Source organism: Ipomoea triloba, chromosome 1 (assembly GCF_003576645.1).
Source record: "Ipomoea triloba cultivar NCNSP0323 chromosome 1, ASM357664v1".
NCBI classification, from domain to species: Eukaryota; Viridiplantae; Streptophyta; class Magnoliopsida; order Solanales; family Convolvulaceae; genus Ipomoea; species Ipomoea triloba.
The window spans coordinates 16,260,862-16,284,188 of NC_044916.1; positions in this window are offsets into that span (position 1 = coordinate 16,260,862).

Sequence of the window (23,327 nt, forward strand, 5' to 3'; positions counted from 1 at the left end):
AAAAAAAACTAAAATTAAAATTTTAAAACTGGAATTTTAATTTCAGTTTTTTTTTTAATTTGTTTGAATTGATAATTTGTTATGTTGGCGTGTCCAGATCAACGAATTAGATGCAATTTTTAAAAAAAAATGACGCGGTGGCATTTTCGTAAATAACTGGAACTNAAAAATGACGCGGTGGCATTTTCGTAAATAACTGGAACTTTGGTGCACCTAGTTTCACTTACAAGTGCACCTAGTTTCACTTAAAAGTGCACCTAGTTCCACTTACAAGTGCACCTAGTTTCACTTACAAGTGCACTTAGTTTCACTTAAAAGTGCACCTAGTTTCACTTACAAGTGCACTTAGTTTCACTTAAAAGTGCACCTAGTTTCACTTACAAGTGCACCCAGTTTCACTTACAAGTGCACCTAGTTTCACTTAAAAGTGTACCTAGTTTCACTTACAAGTGCACCTATTTTTGCACCTATTTTCACTTACAAGTTCAAGTAATTTACCTTATTAATATTCATGCACCTATTTTCGCAAATACTTTCACTTACAAATGCAAGTAATTTACCTTGTTAATATTCATGCACCTGGGTGCAACCTAGGTGCACATAGTTATAACATTAGGTGCACCTAGTTATAACATTAGGTGCACTTAGTATTGATACTCACTGTATAATTCACTTGCACATGTAATACATTTTACTTGCATCTGCAATACATTTTACTTGCACTTGTGCAAGTAATTTACTTTGTTAACATTCATGCACCTGGTTGCAACCTATGTGCACCTAGTTATAACATTATGTGCACTTAGTATTGATGCTCATTGTACAATTTACTTGCACTTGTAATACATTTTACTTGCACGTGTGCACCTATTTTACTTGCAGGTGCAAGTAATTTACCTTGTTAACATTTATACACTTGGGTGCACCTATGTGCACCTAGTTATAACATGACGTGCACCTAGTTATAACGTTAGGGGCATACATTCCGGACACGTGGCCCGCTGTGATTCGTCCGCATTTCTCTCTTGGGTGGCCAGTAACGCATTTGAATGCGATCCTATATAATTAATCTCAACTATCCATATATATAGGCAGGATCAAATGAAAGCATAGTCCTCATGTAAAAAGCGAAGACTAATCTCAACTATCCATCAGGGTTCATCAATGGTTGAGGATTTTAGTAAAAAAAAATACAGGGTCAATTTAATAATTATTAAAAATTTTAAAAGCGTGATTCATTTAATAATTATTAAAAACTTGAATGATATACTTAGTAATAGTGAGATCCTAACCTTTGATTTCATAAAATGGAGGGGTGGATGTGTCCACACTTTGTTAGTACTTTGCATGTATGGAAAACCCATTTACATATGGGAAAATAAGATTTCCTCACTGTTTATTATGTTCGTATTGGACAATCCTTTTTTATTGATTGATATATATTTATTTATTTATTTTGGAGGGTTTTTTCTCAATACTTATTTTAATGGTTGACTTTGATTTTTTAGTGCGGTGTGTGCACTTTTATGCTCTACCGTGTGCATTTTGATATGTTTTGGACGAATACACTCAATTATTTGTGTGTCAACTTGCGTTTTAAATTGCACAACAAACCTACTGAGGCCCAACACCATAATAATGTACATAAAGACAACCAAATGCACACAAGTCACCCCACAATACACACACCAAATCAAACAAGTGCACACTATGCGGTAAGACCCTACATTTGTCCCCAATGAAACACCACACTGCCACCAAGGGAAAAAAAAAAGAAAAAAAAATATCGGAATGACATACGAAAAAAAAAAACTAAAGGCTTACCTGCTGCCAAGGACTCCATAAAAAAACTTACAATGCACAAAATACACCAAACAAATGCACACACCATACATAAGAAACACGAACCACACTACATCACAGGTGGCAAAATCCCCATAAGATACACACAACGGACTAAACAACTCCACATAACGAACAACACGACTGCACACAACCCCGAAAACCCCAACGCCTAACAAAAAAAATCTGACACGCACACCCACAACCTCAAAAAGCACATAATAAAATGGAATGTACACACAAAGGTGGAAGAATCCTAATATACCAAAAGTACTACTACAATCATGCATAACTCCAAAAAATAATAACTATTAGATTCTAAATGCTCTAAAAAATTACTAAACCACCCTCACATAAATAAATAAACAATAAAATCATACCAAATCACCACTATCCACACCAAGATCAAAGATTAGTTCTCACGTACTCATGGGAAGGGGGTTCTCATATGATCACCAATCTCTGTGTGTGTGCGTGTGCGCGCTAATGTTCCAGCGAGACCACCGTATTTCGGGAGTCTGTGAGACCATTTCCTGAATGTATGCAATCTACTACAGTAATGCACACAAACTACTTTAGGATAGATTATTGTGCGCATTTATGTTGGCAAATTGCATATAATCTAGTTTGTGTGCATTCATAAAGGGTTTCACGAACTCACAGGAAGAGGTGGTGTCATTTGATCAATGCTATATATGTATGTGTGTGTGTGTGTGTGTGTGTGTGTCTGAGAGAGAGAGAGTGAGAGAGAGAGAGAGAGAGAGAGAGAGAGAGAACATCCTCATGAGTCCATGAGAACCAATTTGGTGCATTATGGATCATTATGCTACGTGCATATTAAGCATGTGTTGTCTACAACATAGGAACATGCTTAATATGCACGCATCATAACGTTCCACATGCATACATGCGTTTTTAATTCCTCAATTAATCTCATCTATAGATATAGTTTTTAATGCACCAGATTGATTTTTATAGACTTATGAGAATGTTGGTTCTCATATGATCTCATATATATATATATATATATATATATATATATATATATATATATATATNNNATATATATATATATATATATATATATATATATATATATATATATATATATATGTATATATATGAGGGCATTTAGGTGAGAACCAACTGCCTAGGAAAGAATTGAGAACCAATAGTAGTTATTCACGTGTCCAGATCTAACGGTCAGAAACACAATTTAAAAAAAAATACGGTGGTATTTTCGTAAATAATTGAACTTTGAAGTGCAAGTAAATTGTGTCAAAACTGCAAGTAACAATTTCATATAGTGCACGTAAATGCAAGTAAAATGTATTAAAAGTGCAACAAATAGTGTACACTGAGCATCAATATTAAGTGCACAGAACGTTATCATTAGTTGTACCAAACATTATCATTAAGTGCACCAATGTTAAAAAGGTAAATTACTTGCACTATTAAGTGAAAATGGTTGCACTTTTAAGTGATTTTACTTGCACTTTTTACTTGCATACTTGCACCAATTACTTGCACTTCTAACACGCATTACTTGCACCAAAATTTGAGTTATTTATGAAAGTACCACCGCGTCTTTTTTTTTTAAATTACATTTGATCCATTAAATTTGGACATGTGGAAGGCTACTATTGGTTTTCAGTTCTTTCCTAGGCATTGGTTCTCACCTGAGCGCATCCATACATACATACATACACACACACACACACACACACACACACACGCACACACACACACATATATATATATATATAAACAAACACTCAATTTCTAATTTCTTGTAACACCCCAATTTTCACATCTTGGATTTATTACAAAATCCCTAATAATACAATACATTGTGGAAGCATCTAACCAGCAGAAAACTGGGTGTTACCGCCACGCTTAGGTATCTCTCCTATAGCCAAACGCTAAGGCTAAACTTATAACCTCAAATAACCATATCAACATCCAAATATGTACATATGGAAATAATTCTTCCAGGGTGTCTATTCTAGGATAGAGTAGTCCTCAACCTCGACTTCCATCCTATTCAGAGCTCATCGGGCTTCAGGAGCCCACACTAGACAACATCTGTAAACACATCGAAGTGTAGTTAGCGCGACGGCTAAGTAAGGAAAATCCATTGTCACTCAAAAGTAATCAAAGGTTTCGAAAGCAACATAATACTCAGAAAACTGTAGTTTTACCCATAAGTTGAAAATCTACCTGCAATCAGATTATCAACAAAAGAAAGTATAGTAGAGTATATGAGTGACATCAACATATAATACTTTCATTTCCGAAAATTTCCATCATTTAATTCCAAAAAATAGAGAGTTCACAACACACACTTTACTGTCCAAGACTCGTAGCATCTTATTCTTTGACATAGTTACGGAGTAACTATGTTATCATAGTTAGTAAAATTCACTTAGTTTTCCCCTGGATAAGTGTATGGTAATCTTGGAATATTTTCAAGAACATCGGGCCGCGGCACTCATGCCTCCCGCAAGTCAAACATTTAAATAACTTCGGGGCCACGGCTTACAAGCCTCCCGCAAAGTCAAACATCTCAATAACTTTGGGGCCACGGCTCACAAGCCTCCCACAAAGTCAAACATCTCAATAACTTCCGGGCCACGGCTCCCGCAGGCCTCCCGTAAAGTTAAACATCTCAATAACTTTGGGGCCACGGCTCACAAGCCTCCCACAAAGTCAAACATCTCAATAACTTCCGGGCCACGGCTCCCGCAGGCCTCCCGTAAAGTTAAACATCTCAATAACTTTGGGGCCACGGCTCACAAGCCTCCCACAAAGTCAAACATCTCAATAACTTCCGGGCCACGGCTCCCGCAGGCCTCCCGTAAAGTTAAACATCTCAATAACTTTGGGGCCACGGCTCACAAGCCTCCCACAAAGTCAAACATCTCAATAACTTCCGGGCCACGGCTCCCGCAGGCCTCCCGTAAAGTTAAACATCTCAATAACTTTGGGGCCACGGCTCACAAGCCTCCCACAAAGTCAAACATCTCAATAACTTCCGGGCCACGGCTCCCGCAGGCCTCCCGTAAAGTTAAACATCTCAATAACTTTGGGGCCACGGCTCACAAGCCTCCCACAAAGTCAAACATCTCAATAACTTCCGGGCCACGGCTCCCGCAGGCCTCCCGTAAAGTTAAACATCTCAATAACTTTGGGGCCACGGCTCACAAGCCTCCCACAAAGTCAAACATCTCAATAACTTCCGGGCCACGGCTCCCGCAGGCCTCCCGTAAAGTTAAACATCTCAATAACTTTGGGGCCACGGCTCACAAGCCTCCCACAAAGTCAAACATCTCAATAACTTCCGGGCCACGGCTCCCGCAGGCCTCCCGTAAAGTTAAACATCTCAATAACTTTGGGGCCACGGCTCACAAGCCTCCCACAAAGTCAAACATCTCAATAACTTCCGGGCCACGGCTCCCGCAGGCCTCTCGTAAAGTTAAACATCTCAATAACTTTGGGGCCACGGCTCACAAGCCTCCCACAAAGTCAAACATCTCATTAACTTCCGGGCCCCGGCTCGCAAGCCTCCCAAGAAGTCAAACATTTCAATAACTTTCGGGCCACGGCTCCCGTAGGCCTCCCGTAAAGTTACCATCTCAACAACATTATCCAGAAACTAAGGTTTTCAAAACATTCTTTCTGTCCTTGGGTTTAATTAGTATATTCACGTGATGACTCAAACGATCATTCTTATCCAAATATACCTCCAAAATACACATAGTTGTTAATGACTTTTCACCATGAAATTCCAAGTGGCAAGGGTCACACTTGTTTCTTAAAAACACAATTTTTCCCCAAATTAATGAACATAATGTACAAAATAATATTTGAGCTTTCAAAAAATTGACTCGGTTGCCCGTAGGCCTTCCAAGCATCATAACATTCGGGAGCAAAAACATCGGGGAAAAGTTCGGTCGAAAACGGCTCCGCGTCGCGCGGGCTCGCGGTTACCCGCAGCGGCGGACACGAGCGTCCGGGCCGCGTCCGCTCTTTCGGCATTAACGCCGAAACATTGGACACCCACGGACGCGCAGCGGACGCGCGTTCGTGGTCGCGTCCGGCCTTTCGGCCGTGACGCCGTAACTTCGGGCACCCACGGACGCGCGTCCGTGGTAGCGTCCGGCCTTTCGGCCGTGACGCCGAAACGTTGGACGCCGATGGACGCGCGGTGGACGCGCGTCCACGGCCGCGTCCATCCGGATCTGCCAACTTCGGGCAGTAGAAACTGGGTTGCAACGCCTCGATTTTCCACTATTTTCACAAGTATAAGCCTCAATGAACGTAAACACAACATATACATGCATAAGTTAACTATGAACATGCATACAAAAATTACCAAAAATCAAGATGTAGTCTTTTGAGCCAACTTGTAGATCCATAAACTTAACACATAATTTTCACATAAAATTCCTAGTCACATAATTTACTAGCATTTGATCACCTTCAAGTGACTAAACCAACTTAAGGGATTCCTTACCTCCCAAGTAGATCTTTTTAAAACCGTAGAAAGGTTGTGATCTTCTCCTCCAAAATTTTCACCGAAGATCCTAAACAATAATCACCATAATAACAACATTTTCATGAATCCTTAGCTTAAACTCAAGTTCTAGGAAGGATTCTAGCCATATTAACCGAATAAAACCAAAGTTTTACCTATTATGGAAGCACTTGTGTTGAAGAAAATAGCTATGGAGTTCTTGGGTCCAAGAGGAAGATGATATTTTCCTTCTCTCTTTTTCCTTCTCTTAATTTCGAAAATGGTAGGGATGTGGAAGACTTGGAGATCAATCTTCTTAGCTAGCTTATCCCATACTCTTCCCCTTTAATTAATTATTTATTACTATGTGGTGAATAAATGTGACACTTGTCACAATCCCATGGTATGCCTTGTAGAGTAAGTTTGCTTTGCCAGTTAGGGATTAAATCAGATAAAAGTTCGGAGGAATATAACTTAATTCGGGAAAATTTTAATACCAAAGTTATTCTAAAAATAATCCCGTCATTAACTACTAAAAATTGGGAATTTTTCGGTATCTCGCGAAATACAGTGGTACGGAGGTTCGTAATAAATTTCACTCTTACAGTTCGTCTAATTTCCACTGAACTGAGTAGGAAGTTCACGCTTAATCGTATCATGCTTAATAATCCATCTCCTAGGGAAATTCGAACTGTATATACGTCCTTAAAAATTTTACGGTTCGTGACCGGTACGTAGATCGCAGCTTTTTAATAACTAGTCTCACTTATAAAAATCCTTCTGAAGTACCGAGAGATCATCTCATCAATGTCATAGCCTAAAAAAATATTTTTCGATATCTAAACTTATCGGAATAGACGAGGGGTTACATTTCTACTAACTCGTTTTTGGGGTTTGAATTGATATATGTACCAAACTTGAATTGACATTAAACCCTCAAGCAAACCATAAACAAATTTGATTGAACTAATATTTATTTTGTGAGTGAAGAAAGAAATTAGCGGCAACTATCCAAAGGTGTATATGGAATAAACTCACCTTATGACTCTACTTGGCAAATGAATTGAAATAATATTTTATATAAAGTGATGCTATATTCCCATCATAATTTTACTTCATAATATTCTCTCCTTATCGGACAATACATGAATAATTTTTTTAGAATTATTAATTAATAAGTATATACACTTTTTAACATCGAGAAATCAACGAATTCATAAGTTGCTACATTGAAAGGTAAAACGTTAGTTATGAGATAAAATCGAAAGGAGAAAATAATGTTTTTCTTTATTATTTAATCAACATAAAACCATTTATTATATGTAGTAGATATTAATTTGGGAGGAAACTATATTATAACAAATACTTCTCTAATTCAAAATCATGATGGGAGAAAAATCTAATGCATAAAATTTTGACTTAATTCTTCTATTACTTTTGACCAGGTGGTCGGTGACCCAGGCGCGGTCCACACATTTTAGAGGCACTGGGCGAAATTAAAAAAATTGACCCCTTATATGGAAAACTAAAATTTAAATGTAATAATACTAAAAAATAATAATATCAAATAGCATGAAACACTATTAGAAAATTTTCAACATTTTTTAAATACAAAAGTAATCATGACAAAAAAAAATTCTACGTGTTATGCAAAATCATCAATAATTGCATCAAGATTAACATTCTCAATACACAAAATCGTCATTAACATGGCTTTGGTCATTTAATTTTTCTTTAGATTGTTTCAAAATTTCATTAAATGATTATGACCTTTTGAAAATTTTATTTATAGCTCCTCATTGTGATTCTATTAACTTCTCTACTTGTTTGTTTTTTTTTTCTTTTTTTCACCATCACATAAATATTTTTTAGGTAACTTTATATAAAACAATTTTAAAAACTGTGTATAAGAAAAAGAACAAAAGCACCTGAATATTTTTTAAAAGTTCCCCTCAGTGAGTATCGCAAACAGCTCCACAAATACGTTTTTTTTTTTTTTTTTTTCATTTCTTCTTTCACTATCTATCCCTGTAAATATAATGAATTAGACAGAACTCAGTAACTCAGGGTAATTATAATTATATATATATATATATATTCTAGAATTGCAAAAATCACAAAATTCATTATCCAAATAAACATTACTCATTAGAGGATTATAGATTTATAGCACTAAATCCCTAATGCCTATAGGTGTGCTGTGTTGAATAAGAAATAAAGACCAAACAAATTACAAATAGAAAAAAACTTACAAGTTACAACGGACAATGAGGCCCAAATTGGCAAACAAATGAACAATCGTTGATTAATCGAATTGGAATTTTTTTTATTGAAGCAGACGAATGGGTTAGCCGGTTAGGGTGCCGATTCTAATAGATATATATGGATGAGCCCCTTCTATCATGGGGTCCTGGGCTGTCGCCCATCCCGCCCGTGCTCAGGACCGGCCCTGCGGTGACCAAGTTGTCAAATCTGACCATTTTCTAGATGGAGAAAAAATATAGTGAGAAGTAATAAAATTTGCCTCCATAGAAGACTTAAGAGGATGAAGATGCCACCCTTCCAAGTCCTAGATTGTTGCCTTATTTTCTAATATGCATTCTAGACTTTTGACTAGAATACGTAGTCAAAAATTTGAACCACTTGATAATAAATATTTCACGATACTTAGCTTGTTGCTCATATAATACCAAATGATGTACATAAACTCTTAGAAATAAGCATTTTTCAATTTCAAATATATTTCTATATCATAAACTCACCAGAAATGTTTAGGTGTAATGTTACACACCTTCTTATATTTCCCCTCTTATCTTCACCTTCTAATGTAATATTATCTAATTGGACAATTAAACTCCTTTTTAATTAGCGGTAAAGTCAACTAATTTATGGACACCTAATAAATGAAAATCAATTTAATAAATAATTATTTTTTATACATTTAAAAAGAAAAACAGAAACATTTACAACCATAATTCTACACACATTTTAAAAATTTTCTTTTTAAATAAAAGTAACAAATATAATTTTTTTTGTTAGACCACGAGGTGTCTTGGGCATGGCCTAACTGTAAGACGCAGGCACCTTTAAACCCGTAATCTCTGTTCACACCGGACCAACCCAATTAAGGGGCAAAATGCTGGTTAGATTGATTTTTCATACGAGAAAAGGGTTTCAAACTCCTGAAATTTCTTAAGAGATGAGAGTGCACGACCACTCATGCTAACCAAGCTGGTTAAGTAACAAATATAATTTGACTTGGAACATAATTGTTTTCTTTTTGAGGACAGTACAGTACCATGTAACACCATAAGTGCTCTGGCAAATTATATTATGAATCATAATCCACATCGCAATGTAACAACGAATAAATGTTTTTTTTTAGTATATTGGATGTTCATTTTTAATATACTAAAAGTTCATTTTTTTTGTAGTATATCTAAAAATGAAACTTTAATATAAAAAATAAACTTTTAGAAAATGAATATTTAATGTACTAAAATTGAACATTTAATATACTAAAATTGAACTTTATGTCAATGGTTAATCTTGCATGGTATAATGATTGCAAATGCTCCCTAAATTCCCGGTATAGCAAATTCTCTTTCTGTTAAAATTATTAGTATTGCACCCGTGCGATTCACAGGATGAAAATTAAACTATATTATAATTAAATATTGAATTACTAATACACATATTCAGAAAACATATAATTATTTAATGCGAAATATAAAGTACAAAATGTTTAAAAACAATACTAAATTTACCAAAGTCATAAACATGAGTAGACATAAACATAAATTGAAATAATTGTGTAAACCGCAACATCACTAATAATTATGTCATAGACATGTCGTTGTTCATCTGTCAGTTTTCTAACCAAATTATCATGTTCAACCTTAAGAGCATCACAATCATATGACAATTCCTCATACAACAATTGATTTCCATGCGAAGCCAAGCAAGTAGTATCTGACACAGGCATAGAAGGAAAGCAAGACAAACTTTTTTTTTTTTTTTTTATCAAAAAGGAGGGGGGTGACCCCAAGAGAGACCGCACTTAGGATGTCTCTCCCACAACACGAACACTTGTGGCATGCACTAAGTCCCTTAGGTAGTATCCCTCGCACACTGGCGGGCAGGTGCTGAACATCCTTCTTTCGTTCCTTTGAAGAGCTCCCAACGACACCAGAGAATTCGCCACCTTGTTCTGTTCTCGATATATCTTTCGTATCAAAATCCTCCAATCCCTGTTGAGCCACCATCTCGCCTCCTCGATGCATTGGCAGATAGGGCCTCTGCCGGGCAAGTCCTCTTTAATCCACTGAGCCACATTCCTGGCATCGGTCTGAATCTCCATGTCTCTAATATTCTTGTTCCAAGCCCAACTCATGCTGGCCACTATAGCTCTTGCTTCAGCAATGGACGGATCACCGGACGGAAGAGTCCCCATAATGCCTTCAAGCCACTCACCCTTTTTGTTGCGCAGGACACTTCCAAAACCAGCACAGCTTAGCCCCGTTTTGACACTAGCATCTACATTGATGGTGTAGCGGTGGATTGTTGACGCTGTCCAGCTTAGTATCGCCTTCTTGTTTGTTCTCGTTCCCATGCTGGTGCCCTGCCGAAGGAACGCCCGATGGACTTCTTCTTCAGCCTCCTTGATCCAAGAAATCTTTCTTTGGCCATCCATTTCCTTGCTGTTGAAAACTCTATCATTTCGCCACCTCCACAACCACCAAGCAATAATGGCGAACAATCTGGGCCACTCCTTGTTTCTACCCCTTGCTCCACTCTCCGTTATGTTCACTGTTATCCAGCTTTTGAAATCAAGGTGGTTCCATTTCCGTAACCTATCTCTGCTCGCAAAAACCCTCCAAACCGCCACTGTTTCCCTGCAATTCCTAAGGATATGATCTGCTGATTCCATGGAGCCGGGCATCGGTCGCACTTATCATCCGTCGTGAGTCCTCGTCTTCGTCTCTCCGCATTTCCAAAGATCCGATCATGAAGCGTGATATCTACTATTTTGTACAATAATTGACCCCTTATTTTAGTTGTTTTGGTGCTTATTTTCTTTATCCTAATGAAATTGAGAATTGTTTGTGTGTTATATTATCCCAAGAGTTGAATTATTCACAAGGAGCAGCAAAGGAAGAGTTTTGGAACATTTTGGACAAGTTTTGGAAGAAAAGGAAATTACCCAGGAAGAATAGGAAACAAGAATAAGAATTGGAAAAAAATTGGAAGTTGCCTCATGAGCCCAAGGCCCATCTATCTCCTATATATTCTAGAAGTTCCCTTTACAGAGTTTAAAACCCTAGTTAGCTTTAGTCTATTCTCTATATATTTCCCTAACATAGTTTAGATTAGATACACATTAGACTATTGAATTTCAAGTCTTGGAATCTTGGATTGAAGTTGGATTTATTCTTTATCAGTTAAGTTCTCTTATTCCTTTATTTACTTTCTTCTCAGATTTTTGCAATGTTTAGAATCTTTAATTCTTGCTTTGTTGTGGTTACTTCCATCATGCGGGAGTAATTCATTTATGGGTTTGGATTAGGGGTCCATTGTTAATCTTGATGTTCAATTTATGATAATTGCATAAAGGGATTGAATCTTTTACCTAGGGTTTATGTTGAGTTGGGGATTTCTTTCTACTTGTTATGATTGATGGCTACAATTAATTGCTAGTCTGGGAGAGGGATTCATTACAACGAAAGTTGGATGGAGACCTCGAGCCTTACCAATTTCAACCTAATTTTCCTGCTATGAAAGTAGAGGTAATTTTGGGGGCTTACAATGCTTAGGTGCTTAAGGTTATGATTGATGCATCACGACAGTGGAGCAATCTTAGTCTAATTCTCTTATTGATTACGAAAGTAGCTGAGTAGAATTATTTTGTGCATTCCCCATATATCCCTTGGTTAATTATTCCTTCCCAAATCCTGAGCTTGTTAGAACATCAAGGTTACAATCCCCCTAATCTGGCTCATACCTTTATCATATAGTTTACACCTGAATCAATTGCTTTCTTTTACATCCTTCAGTCTTTGTTGCTTGGATTCTATTAATTCATATACTCTAGTGCCTGGTAATTACACAATTACGTGCCATAGCCCCAATCCTCAGCAAAACGACATTACACCCTTTTTACACTCATCATTTGTGCTCATCACATTTTGGCACCGTTGCTGGGGATTGGTTTATTTGGTTTTGATTTTGTGATTAATTTCTTACTAGCATTAGAGTTAGTGAATTTTAGGAGATCAAGTTTTATTTTTGTTTATTCAAAAAAGAGATACAAAAAAAAAATCCAAAGAAAAAAAAAATTGCTAATGTGCCTGCAAGTCTATATCTTTTGAGTTGATTGAAAGGGATTCCCATGATGGATCAAGGAGGATACTATGGTTTTCAAGAGCAAGGAATGTCATTGCCCGATTTCGCCAGAATGTGTATAAAGACTTTTCAAGGTGGTCCACTTCAATCATTCCTTTCATACTCTAAATGGTGTTCATATTGTGGTGAAGCTCATGCTTTGGAAAACTGCTACAAGTTAAACTCCACAATACAAGCACCACATCCTCAGNACAAGTTAAACTCCACAATACAAGCACCACATCCTCAGGAGTACCAATCTTTCCCTCAAGAGTTTGGTGCCAATATGAATCAAGAAGTTTTTCAAGGAAGTGCACCAGGTGCCAATATGAATCAAGAAGTTTTTCAAGGAAGTGCACCACCAATGTTCATGCCACAACCTCTTTGGTGTGCCATATGTGGAGGATCACATGAAGGCGAAAGATGCTACATCTTTGATCCTAACTTTCGATATCCAGGCCAAGTTCAAGTACATGTACATCAAGAACATCAAGAGCCATTCTATCAAAGACCTCCACAAACAAACCGACCTATTGATGAGGAAACCTTAGCATTGGCTAGACGTTGGGGAGTTACTATTGTACCCGATGATAACATTGAGGATGGTGGATATCCCATGAGACCAAGTGAGGAAGAATATGCCAATGATCAATGGGAACATCAAGAGCCATTCTACCAAAGACCTCCACAAACAAACCGACCTATTGATGAGGAAACCTTAGCATTGGCTAGACGTTGGGGAGTTACTATTGTACCCGATGATGACATTGAGGATGGTGGATATCCCATGAGACCAAGTGAGGAAGAATATGCCAATGGTCAATGGGAACTTCAAGAGCTATTCTATCAAAAACCTCCACAAGCAAGCCAACATATTGATGAGGAGACGAGGTCTATGATGAATAACATAATCATTCAAATGAACATGTTACAAGCTCAATTGGAAGATCTTAGGGCTCAAGGGACAGGCTTGACAACTACTCAAGAACACATTCAAGGTTCAATTCCTTATGAAGATGTTATATATGAGTTGTTCACGCCAAGTGAAGGTGGTGATTCAGAGGAGATGGAGGATGAAGCTGATGAAGATGAGAAAGTGAATGAGGAGATTGAAATGGAACCTTTGAATTGGGAAGGAAGTGTGGAGTTACAAGGGAATGGTGAAAAAGAGCAACTTAAAGATAGTCTAAGTGAAGAAGTGTTCAAGAATGATATAGTTGATGAAATTGATGGCACAAACGAGGTATGTCTTTCCTTTGATGACACTCCCTTGGGTGAGAACTTTAGACTAACTTGGGAACCGGGAGGTGTCGATGTTTTTGAATGTGGAGGCCCCCATTGGCCAATTTTCATGTCCAAGGATTCTTACTTCATCTTAGTGCATAAAGAAGACCCAAGGTTTACCCTACTTGCTCAAGGAAAGGAAAATCAAGGGGAAAATAAGAATGGATTTGGTGAAAGTGTGTGTTTGAATTTTGAATTCATGGAGAACCAGTGTTTGAATTTTATGGTGGTGGACTTGTGGATAAAGGAATTTGTTGATGGCCACCATTTGAGGCACTATCTTGAAGAAAAATTTGCTAGGAATGATGTGATGTTCTTTCTCCAATCCAATGATGGTTGATCTTGAGAGGTTGAGTCGAGCTAGCGACATTAAACTTAGCGCTTCATGGGAGGCACCCCATGTTATCCTTTACTTTCTTGCATTTTATTTTATTGCATTTAATTTATTTGCTTTAGTTAGATTTTATATTTTAGTCTTTATTTGGTTTTCAAGAGGTTTGGCAAGGGAATATTTGAGTGAGAATTGATTTATTTTACTTCTAAGAGAGTGGGGAATGTTTGGAAATTGAGTGTTTATGATGTGTTTAGGTGTTGGAGCGCTTTGGGGATGTTTTGGATTGATCTACAGGTGAAAACAGGCATTTGGCGCGAAAAACGGACTTTTTGCTTATTGAGAGCTCTAGGTCACGGCCACCATCACGGCCATGACCCCGCCCGTGACCTTTTCCGCAACTTCCAGTACGTTTTCGCTTATAGAGAGCTCTGGGTCACGGCCAACATCACGGCCATGACCCCGCCCTTGACCCCAACAGTAAAAAAAAAAAAAAAATTGCTATTTTTTCCCTACTTGTGTGCACCACTATTGTTTTCCTCAGGTTCTAAAGTTTTTTTTTTTTTTTTCATTGCATCAAGACTTCAAGGTTCAATTTCTTAACTCTTTTAATCTCTCTCTCTATTAGTTTTAAATTTGTGCTTCATTATTGATTTTATTCTTTGTGTCCCCTCTATTGTGCTTAATTGTTTGTCCATCGAGGACGATGTCCAAGCTTTAGTGTGGGGGAGTGCTATTTTTGGTTTGAAAATAAAATTTTTGGTGAACTTTGCTTGAAGAACTCAATGTGCAACACTGTGGATAGTCTATTTTCCTTGCTTTGTGGCTGTGACCACTTTCCTTTCTGCTGGTTGGTGGTTTGTTTGGTGGTACTTGTGCAGCCTAGCTTGTCAGAGATGACTCAAAGTTGAGCTTGTGTTTAATTCAGTCTCTTGCCAATAGTTGGGTTAACCTCTAACCTAAATGTTTCCCCTGTGTGTTATGCATTGCTAGTGAAGGCTTATGTGGGATTCCGGTGATATTTGTTTTGTCATAGCTTGTCTCAGTGCTCTCATAGTGAAGTCTACAATTTGCATGCTTTGAAGTGATTTAGACCATTGTTGTTAGCCCAAGCCTTTAAACCTACCCTGTGTTACAATTATTTTCCCTAGTTGTCCCCTTTGAGCCTTGTTTTTGTTTAATAAGTGCAAAGCACTTAACCCCGTTCTTTGTATTGTTTTTCTTGTTTAACCCTATTATTTGACCCTTAGCCCTAAGCCATATATTTTCCATTCACCTTTAGAGAGAATGTAGCATTTGTTCTTTAATTTAGAGGAGATTCCCCTTTTTGAGCTTACTTTTGATAGAGTTATTCATGTTATCTTTGTTCTAGTGTGGGGGTATTGTGAAGGAAGTTATTGGTTGATTGAAAAGAAATAAAAGAAAAAAAATTGAAAAGAAAAAAAAAGAGAGAAAATTTGTTGTTACGGAAAAGTTTGAAAAAGAAGGTTGAAAGTGAAGAAAAGGTTTGTGAAAAGAAAGAAAAAGAAGGATGAATAAAAGTGCAAGTCAGGTTGCTAGAATAATTGTCTTCACCCCCACTAGTTTAGAATACTCTTGTGTTTCCAATTATATTTTGCTTTCTTAATTCATATTTTCCATGTCTCCTCTAGGTTTAGTTGTGAATAGGTGTGAAATTCTCTCTCTTTTGTTTATTTTTCCATACCCCTTCTTTGTTTAGCCACTCACCCTTAGCCCCATTACAAGCCAAATAAAGACCTATTTGATCTTAGCATGCAGTTTTAGAGTGATCTATGTGAGTATGAAGGGCATGTCTATGAGAGTTCATCTTAAGCCAAGTCTTGCATAATCTCAACTGAGTACATGTGCATACAGGGTTCTAATCTACCTTAATTCTGGTGCCCGGTTATTGGCCTGAGAGGGGAACTCACTTGTGATTCTGAGATGATTCTTGAAGCAGGTTAGGTTGTATGAGATGGTTGGTGGTATGATTGGTTGTGCAGGAAGGAAGTGTGATCAGTTGCAGTGTTTGGAAGGTGGTTTATCCTTGGTAATTGCTTGAGGACAAGCAAAAGTTCTAGTGTTATCCTTGGTAATTGCTTGAGGACAAGCAAAAGTTCTAGTGTGGGGGAGTTGATATCTACTATGACAAGCAAAAGTTCTAGTGTGGGGGAGTTGATATCTACTATTTTGTACAATAATTCACCCCTTATTTTAGTTGTTTTGGTGCTTATTTTATTTATCTTAATGAAATTGAGAATTGTTTGTGTGTTATATTATCCCAAGAGTTGAATTATTCACAAGGAGCAGCAAAGGAAGAGTTTTAGAACATTTTGGACGAGTTTTGGAAGAAAAGGAAATTACCCAGGAAGAATAGGAAACAAGAATAAGAATTGGAAAAGAATTGGAAGTTGCCTCATGAGCCCAATGCCCATCTATCTCCTATATATTCTAGAAGTTCCCTTTACAGAGTTTAAAACCCTAGTTAGCTTTAGTCTATTCTCTATATATTTCCCTAGCATAGTTTAGATTAGATACACATTAGACTATTGAATTTCAAGGCTTGGAATCTTGGATTGAAGTTGGATTTATTCTTTATCAGTTAAGTTCTCTTATTCCTTTATTTACTTTCTTCTCAGATTTTTGCAATGTTTAGAATCTTTAATTCTTGCTTTGTTTTGGTTACTTCCATCATGCGGGAGTAATTCATTTATGGGTTTGGATTAGGGGTCCATTGTTAATCTTGATGTTCAATTTATGATAATTGCATAAAGGGATTGAATCTTTTACCTAGGGTTTATGTTGAGTTGGGGATTTCTTTCTACTTGTTATTGATTGATGGCTACAATTAATTGCTAGTCTGGGAGAGGGATTCATTACAACGAAAGTTGGATGGAGACCTCGAGCCTTACCAATTTCAACCTAATTTTCCTGCTATAAAAGTAGAGGTAATTTTTTGGGGGCTTACAATGCTTAGGTGCTTAAGGTTATGATTGATGCATCACGACAGTGGAGCAATCTTAGTCTAATTCTCTTATTGATTACGAAAGTAGCTGAGTAGAATTCTTTTGTACATTGCCCATATATCCCTTGGTTAATTATTCCTTCCCAAATCCTGAGCTTGTTAGAACATCAAGGTTACAATCCCCCTAATCTGGCTCATACCTTTATCATACAGTTTACACCTGAATCAATTGCTTTCTTTTACATCCTTCAGTCTTTGTTGCTTGGATTCTATTAATTCATATACTCTAGTGCCTGGTAATTCACACAATTACGTGCCATAGCCCCAATCCTCAGCGGAACGACATTACACCCTTTTTACACTCATCATTTGTGCTCATCAAAGCGCAGTCCATAGGAATGTTTTGAATTTGCTGGGGATTTCCATCTTCCATAGTATGCTCCAGCACCGTTCCTGCATGTTAGTATCATATTTCTTAATTAAGTTGTACGCGGAGGTGACAGTGAACATACCCGTAGCTTCCACTGTCCAATATGCTTCGTCCTTGCTCTCCTGCTCATTTGGAGCGACCAAGTCCATGCGGCTTCTAATGTTTGCAGGAATGTCGGGTAGCAGCTCCCATCGCCATCCGCTGATACTATCCCAATAATCTGCAACAACACTATCGTCAAAACTCACACCTACACGATTTGCCATAAAGTTGGCGATCGGCTCCTCGTGAATCCATTTGTCCTTCCAAAAACGTATGGTTCTCCCATCCATAATGTTAAATCTAACACCGTCTTGGATCACCGGGAGAGCAGCAACAATACCTTTCCAAGCATTGGAACAGTTCCGCTTTGGCGCAATGGCATCAATACCTCGTCTACCATGGGCATATTTTTCCCTCATCACATTGACCCATAGGCTCTCATTGTTAGAGATGAACTGCCATCCGAGTTTCGCCATGAAAGCCAGGTTCATCTCTTTCGCCGATCTTATGCCTAACCCTCCTCTTGCTTTGGGTTTAGTGACCTCCTCCCAACAAACTAGGTGACATTTACGTGTCTTGGATGATCCCCCCCAAATGAACCTGCGGATTCGTTTGTCGATTTGTTCCCAAATTCCTGCTGGCATTAAGATGGTCTGCATGCTATAATACGGGATAGTTTGGAGCACTGATTGAGCCAGCACCTGTCTTCCAGCTAGTATAAGGAACTTAGTCTTCCAACCATCAAGTCGGTCATCAATCTTCTCAAGCATAGGGGCAAACAAGTTATTGGTAACCCGGCCATGGAATGTTGGCACCCCTAGGTATTTGCCTAGATTTGTGGATGCAGGGATGCCTGCAATAGAGGCAATCCGTTGCGCTTCTTCCGCAGTCACATTTCTAGAAAAAAAGACTTGAGACTTATTCATGCTGACACGTTGTCCTGACGCCGCACTGAATCTCTCTAGACACCCTTGAATGACCGTGATCTGCTCCTGTGAAGCCTCCGCAAACAAAACCAAATCATCAGCGAAAAATAAATGAGTGAGTGGTGGCCTATACCTGGATAGCCGGATACCTTTCCACGCGCCTCGGTTGACTTCCTCTTTAATGGTGTGGCTTAACCTTTCCATGCACAGCACAAAGAGGTACGGGGACATGGCGTCTCCTTGTCGAATCCCCCGGGAGGGCACAATCTGATCAAGCTGTTTGCCATTCCAGATAACTCTTAACCTTGGTGATTCGACACATGACATGATGTTTCTAATCCAGGTGCTATTCATTCCCACATCTTGTAGGGTATCCCTTATGAAGTCCCAGTTAAGCCTATCATAAGCCTTTTCGAGATCGATCTTAAGGATCATATACCCTGTCTTTCCCTTTTTATCACGCATAGAATGCACTGCTTCTTGGTACACCAATATATTATCAGTAATCTGACGCCCCGGCACAAAACTACTTTGTTCTTGCCCAACTAACTTCCTTAACACAGTTTGATTCGGTTGGTCATGGCTTTGGTGATAATATTGTAAATAACATTACACAAGCTAATTGGTCTGTACTGACTGGCATTGGTCGGGCAGTTGTTCTTAGGGATGAGTGAGATCACAGTGTCATTCATTCCCTCCACGAGGTTACCACTTCTAAAGAACTGGTCTGCTTGTTTGAAAACTGACTTGCCAACAACATGCCAAGCTTTCTGGTAAAAACACGCATGAAAACCATAAGGTCTTGGGGCTTTGAGCGGGGACATGTCAAACAAAGCAGCTTTAGTTTCCTCCATGGTAAACGTTGCGTTGAAGGTATCCCAAGCCTCCTCACTCAGTATAGGGAAATTGCCCTTGGTGACGCGGGTGACATCCGTCTCCCCATCCTTAGTAAAAACGACCGTGAAATGGTCTTGAATATGCCTCTCGATTTGGTTTACATCTGTTAGGGGGTTGCCGGCGCCGTCTAAAAGATTGTGCCTCCCATTCCTAATCTTCTTGCTCTTGGTGGCCGCATGATAGAACTTGGTATTGCGATCTCTGAAATTAATCCAATCCTCTCTAGCTTGTTGGAACCAAAAGATCTCTTCCTGCAGCAGCACTTCTTCCAACTCCTTCCTGACCTTCTTCTCAAGCTTAATGAGGCCTGAGTGGTGGTTTTGGTCAAGACCTCGTTCTATGCCTTCAAGGCGCCTCAACAGTTTGTCTTTATTGTGATGAATATTGCCAAACACTTTGCGGTTCCACTTGCTAAGTGATAGCGCCATACGATCTTTGTTGTTCCAAACTGTATCCTCGACATCCCAGTTAGTAGCAACGACCTCTATGAATTTTAGGTGCCTTGTCCACGCCCCCTGAAACAAAAACTTCTTGTGGCCGTTGAGTCGTCCTCTTTCCAGTTCGATTAAGATGGGGCAGTGGTCCGAACAGAGCGATGTAAGATGGGTCACATTCGTGCCTCCCATAGCATCCAACCAGTCCATAGAACATAACGCACGATCAAGTCTTGCTCCCTTGAAGTTACGTTCTTCTTTACCTCGTTTCCAGGTAAACTTTTGACCCACAAAGCTAAGATCGACAAGACCTTCTTCGAAGATCCAGTTTCTAAAATCATCGTTTCTATGAGCTCCCAGAGTATTAGGGTTGGAGACTTCCTCATTACTAACTACTGCATTGAAGTCACCTGCGACTAACCAAGGCTTGTTTACGTGAACTTTGTTTCTCCGTAACGAATTCCAGAGTCGACGGTGAAGTGGAAGAGTGGGGCTGCCGTAAACCACTAAGAAGTTCCATCTGCAACCCGATATGTCAGAGATTCCCATATGTACAAACTGTGGATGGGAATTCAAAATATCAACACTAAGCGAATTATTCCAAAGGGTCCATATGCCACCACTAAAACCCAATGCTTCAACTCTAGCCCACTTTAAAAAACCAAGCTGGATGCAAACTCTGTCCGCATTGGACCCAGACATCTTGGTTTCCATCAAGCAGAGGATGTCCGGGCGGTACTTCTTTACCAACCATTTAGCAGCTCTAAGAAAGCTCCTAGATGCTGCACCTTGACAGTTCCATGTGATAACCTTCATGAGGAAACAAGACAAAAAACAAAGACCGAGACAAACACAAAAGGAAAACAACCAACCCAAAAAAAAAAGGGAAACACGAAAGCAAACCAGGCACACCCCAGCAGGATGCTCAAGACTCCATGTCAGTTGCACCAGAGCTAGCTTCCGCTAGCTCCATCTCACCCTCGGTCAGGTCTGTTTGTCCCGGGTCATCCCCAACTGATAAGTCCGGAGGGTCTCCGTAGTGTTCTGATGTGAGTTCCAGACCTGCCAAGCTATCTTCTTCCTCTTCATTAACTGACTCGAACGTGTGTATTGATTTTGAGCCATTCTTGTCTCCCAACACTAGCGTATGTTCAGGCGCTGCTCCTGCTTGGTTGACATGTTTTGTTGTGGGCATTCTTCCCTTCTGCTTCGATGTGCTAGGCTCTCTCGTCGCTTGTTGTTTCCTATGCAACCCATGAGCGTTGTTTCCATTTATTTGCTTCTCTGACACTTGTGCTGCTGGTCGTTTTCCTTTTGCATGGCCCGGGATGTTCTGTTTTTGCCTCTGTTTAGAATTCTCCTCATGTGCACGTGGAACTTCTTCAAAGACTTCCACCTCCTCCTCATTTAGTTCATTTGCGAGATTTGCATATCTAGAGCCAGTATGGTTATTATTTTTATTACCTTTCATGTTTCCTTGTTGCTCTTTTTTCCCTTGGCCTTTTCCTCCCTGATCCTTCGTATTTTGATTGCGCGAATATTTCCTTGCCGGTTTAGTAGCTATCATCCATGTCCCATAGTCCTCCACTAATTCCGGTCTAATTATGGCAGATTCCTTATGCGACGTTCTCTTTCCTTTTCCGCTATCCATGCAAACTTTACCGGCTCCGGGAGCCCTCTCTGGTTGGCTCCCATCGTTATGCTCCACTTCCGGCTCCTGCGATGGCTCCCCATTCCGATTACATCCTTCCGCATTGTGGCCGTACACCCCGCATTTGAAACATATTAAGTGCAACCCTTCGTACACCACCGGTCGGGTCCTCCTCCGTAGCTCGAACTTTGACACCAGAGGCTTCGTAATGTCAACTTCGACGCATACCCGGGCAAAGCTTGCTCGTGAGACCAATATAGCATAACCAAGTAAAAAAATCTAAATGATACTTACATATATCTCATAATCCAATATAGCATAACCAAGTAAACAAATTCTATGGATTTACAAATTGTTAAAAGCTTCCTTGTACATAACATTTGTTGTTGAAGAAAAGTACTCTCCATTTTGAACTAAAATAACAATTTAAGACCATTAGGGTTGATAACTCTAGATAGAGCCACATACAGTTGTACGTCCATGTACAAAAACATGTTTATTCAAAAGTAATCCAAGGTTCAAAAGACTTTAACCTTGGCTCTTACTTATTGTTATTGTATAACATAACATTAGATGCTAAGGACCTTGTGGTCCAGTGGTATCAAACCCTTCTCTTTATACGGGAGGTGGTGGGTTTGAGCCTCAGTGGAGGCAATGCTGACTCTTGTGCTTCAATAGGTATGGAGTCAATGCAAATCTCGGAATTATTTCCTGAAATAATTTTTGCTTCAAAAACACGATCCCTTAATTTACTAATTATAAACCAATCTCGTGCCACCCCAGATTTAAAGCAAGAGAATGATTTGGAATGCTTGAGCATTTTAACCCATTCAAAAACTCTAGGTATGCAATTGGACCAATGTACGAACCAGAATTCGATTGACAAACATAATCAGAGCTTAAATACGTCCTACACTTAGTTGAATTCAAGCTACTCATATACTCATTGATCTCATCAAGTACATCCAATATTTGTGCTAAAATAGCACGACCATTTAAATATTTCAAACCACAAGTACAATAAGAAAACATATAGAATATTCTATTAATTAAGTATTGTTGCAAATGGATCATTTTCGACTATAATAAATTATCTTTCGAGATTTCTATATTTGCAAAACCATCATTAGTCGCACATATCTCACCATCACCTAAATCAGCAATCAATTTTGAAAAAAACATCTATTTCTTCAAGGTATCAATATTTCTCACTCTTTGTAATCTTAAATTTTTAGTCAATCTTAACATTTTAGTCACATGCAGTATTTGTTGAAAATCACCACCAAGAACCACTGTTTTCCCCCCAAATGTCATACTTGAACTCAAAGGATTCACAAATCATAACATATCCCTCATCGTTCGATACAACGCCTCAAAGAAATGCTTATTTATCATTGGCGCTTCATCCCAAATTATAAGCTTTGACATTATAAGTAGCTCAGTAAGATCACTACATTGGAAAACGTTACATGATGAATCTTCATTTACGTATATGGCTATTGCAAATCGAGAAAGTGCGGTCCTACCATGCACCTAGCATAAGAAGAGAAGCAATACAACTTGAAGCAACATTGAGAACAATGTTACGCTTAGAACGTAAAGTTGCAGCCAAGGTACGCCATACAAAA